Genomic DNA, 3838 nt, shown 5'->3' with positions numbered 1-3838 from the left:
CTTTAGAGAGAGAGAGAGAGAGAGAGAGAGAGAGAGAGAGAGAGAGAGAGAGAGAGAGAGAGAGAGAGAGAGAGAGAAAGTGAGAGTGAGAGAGAACTTGACAGACGGACAGAGAAACATTCAGACAGGCATTCAGACAGTACAGACGAAAAAGAATACACACACACTCACTCACTCACACACACTCACTCACTAACACACACACACACACACACACACACACACACACACACACACACACACACACACACACACACACACACACTCACTCACTCACTCACTCACTCACTCACACACACACACACACACACACACACACACACACACACACACACACACACACACACACACACACACACTCATAACAAAAACAAAAATATCTTTATCTCTACACAAGAAAGAAAGGTGCACACTGCACTTCTTTTGTCTTAGCGCAACATGGCGGCGACGGCGGCGGGCCTGGGGACACTGGCGGGGCGGAGACGCTTGCTGCACATTCCCATCGTGTAATGGCGACAGAAAATAAACCACGGCGGGTAATTGTTATGATTATTGTGTGAGGCGAGGAGAGCGGCTGCTGGCGTCACTCCGCGGCTGTTTGTTTGTAAAGGGCCTGAAATGATATGCCACGCCCTCGCTCCTCCGTGTTTTGTCTGGATTTGGAGTGTGTGTGTGTGTGTGTGTGTGTGTGTGTGTGTGTGTGTGTGTGTGTGTGTGTGATGGAGAGAGTGAGAGAAGGGTGCTGTAGTGTGTGTACGCGTGTCTTCTGTCCTCTCTTCTTTCTTTTTTACTACTTGTTCGTTCTCTTCCTCATCATCATCATCATCATCATCATCATTCTCATCTTCACATCATTATATTTGTGTCTATCGCCTCCTAATTATTGTTGTCTTGCCAATGAATTCTGTTTCTCCCTAAAATTGAAATACCAAGAGTATCTGTTATTACTATATTAATAATTAATAATAGTAATAATAATAATAATAATAATAATAATAATAATAATAATAATAATAATAATAATAATTATTATTATTATTATTATTATTATTATTATTATTATTATTATTATTATTATTATTATTATTATTATTATTATTATTATTATTATTATTATTATTATTACTATCATCATTATCGTCATCATCATCATATTATTATTATTATTACTATCATCATTATCGTCATCATCATCATCATCATCATCATCATCATCATCATCATCATCATCATCATCATCACTCTCATCACTTTGTCTTCACGTGCCTCTATGCGGGAATGCAGCAGCTCATTTCCTCGCCTTTGTACAGTGTAGAATAACCTCGTAAATTTTTAACCAGAGAAGCAGACTTGAATTTATTAACTTGTCTCTGTAGTGAGGTGTGGCGTTGCTGCTTGCTCCTCCTTTGTGTTCTTTGGTGTTAATGGTCCCGGTATTGTGTTGTGTTGTGACCGCAAGACAACACGGAGGGAGAACAAGCAGCAGCAGACAGTGTTGGTCGTCATGATGCTGTGTGTGAGGAGTTATGTTATTTAATATGAAGTAGATCTGCGTGTGTTCACCCAGTCATCTACAGTCGTCTGCTGCTCATCCAGTCTACGGGGAGAGCTCAGAGCCTGTACTGACCGTTCTTTGGATAGGACTGAGACCGCTATCACTGAGTGTGTGTGTGTGTGTGTGTGTGTGTGTGTGTGTGTGTGTGTGTGTGTGTGTGTGTGTAGAAGGGCGGGAAGGACTGGCTGATTAGTCGTTTATATTAGTAGTAGTAGTAGCAGTAGTAGTCGTAATAATAGTAGTAGTAGTAGTAGTAGTTGTTGTTGTACCAACAACACCTGCTGCTACTACTACTACAACTACTAGTGGTAGTGGTAGAATTGGTAATAGTGGTGATGGTGGTGGTGGTGGCAGTGGCAGTAGTCAGCAGGGGGCAGCAGACACCTGCCGGAACAGTAATTACTCCTAGCAGTGCTTCTTACACAGCGGTGCTGTGAACTTGCCTCAGACCCTGCTGTGACTTCCCTGAATGTTTCCATTTGTGTCTCACAACACTGGAAAATATTAACAGTCTGCCCTTTAAAGACAACAGTTTTCCTTCTCACACAACACCGCATGCACCTTGCTGACCCACACTATTCAGTCAGAATGCAAAATCAAAGATGACATTCAAAAGAGCATCATCAACTTCGGAGTTCCTGTCTGGACATGGGACCACTAATGTCCCCAGGTCGGTCTGCTCCATCTGGTATTACCCCTAAGTGTCTTGGCACCCCCTGAGCTTTTCTAAATCAACTTCTGTACATTCGTGCCCACGCTTTTGGGTCAACTAAATTTTTTACCATCTGGCTTCAACTTCAGTGTCACTCTCAGACTTAATCCGTCTGCTCTGTACGCATATCTCACCTAATTCCTCTAACTACATTTTTTTTTTTTTTTTACTATTTAGCTTCCAAGATGGAGCACATCCTGATTCTTCCCTTTCTCCATTCTTGGAAACTTAAATGTTCAGCACCAGTTGTGGCCTTCCTTTCCTTTCACTGACCACCCAGTGAACCAGCCTTTAACTTTGCTGTCCTCCACGACCTAGAATAATGATTACAAGACCTTACCCATATTCCTGACCGTCTTGGAGGTGCGCCCAACATTCGTGATCTTTTCCTATCCTCTAATTCTGTTTCTTTTGTCACCTTGTCCTCACTGTTGAGCTCCTTCAGTCATAACCTTATATTTGCCCTATTGCGCCAAGTCTTCCTCAGGATCCTCCAAAGTAAGGATCAAACTCTTTCAACTCTGTCAATATCTGCCTTTCCTTCCTGCTGGAAGTTTGCTTACATTAAGCTTGATGACTATTCCTAAAAAGGATGACCGATCTAATCTCTCAAACTACCATCCTGTTGCTTTAATTTCCGGCCTGTCTAAAGTTTTTAATCTATCCTCAACAGGAAGATTCTTAAACATCTATCACTTCACAACCTTATATTTGACTGCCGTTCTACTGGTGATCTGGCTTTCCTTACTGAGTCTTGGTCATCCTCTTTTAGAGATTTTGTTGAAATTTTTGCTGTTGCCTTAGACATATCAAAAGCATTTGACAGAATCTGACACAAAGCTTTGAAAGTTTTGGTTTCCAAACTACCCTCCTACAGCTTTTATCTTTCTCTCTGTAACTGCATCTGAAGTTTCATTTCAGACTGTTGTATTGCTGCTGTGGTAGACGGTCACTGCTCTTCTAAGTCCATTAACAGTAGTGTTCTTAATGGTTCTGTCCTGTAACTCACTTTGTATTATTCATTAATAATCATCTGTATAAACTCATTGTCCTAGCCACTCCTACGCTGATGATATCACTCTGCACTTTTCCAACCCTTTAGGAAATGTACAATTCACACGGAGGCCACAAAACGCCTGACTTTCGATCTTTCTATTTTTTTTTTTTTTATGGGGAAGAGCAACATCATTATTGTTAAATGCCTTTAAAACACAATTCCTCCCATCTCGATAATCTTCCAGACAACTGTCCTTTTTTTCTTTCATTGACGCTCAAGTGCACCGCTCTTGTATACTAAACATCTTCGGTCTTTCCTTTACTAACTAAGTTGGAAACTTCACTACTCGTCTTTAACTAAAACAGATTCAGTTATGAAATTAAGCGTCAAGACCGTCATTGCTACCTTTTCTCACACTTCCAGCTGCTAATTCTGTGCAGGGGCCTTTTCACTCCATATATGGATATGCTTCACTTACTTGGTGTGGGGAAGTTCCACTCTCTTGGACAGGATGGAATCAAAGGCATTTCGTCTCATCAGCTCTCCTCTAACTGACTGTCTTCAGTCTCTCTCT

The sequence above is a fragment of the Scylla paramamosain genome, chromosome 25 (genome assembly GCF_035594125.1).
Source record: "Scylla paramamosain isolate STU-SP2022 chromosome 25, ASM3559412v1, whole genome shotgun sequence".
In the NCBI taxonomy this organism is placed as follows: Eukaryota; Metazoa; Arthropoda; class Malacostraca; order Decapoda; family Portunidae; genus Scylla; species Scylla paramamosain.
This window is presented reverse-complemented; position numbering follows the sequence as displayed.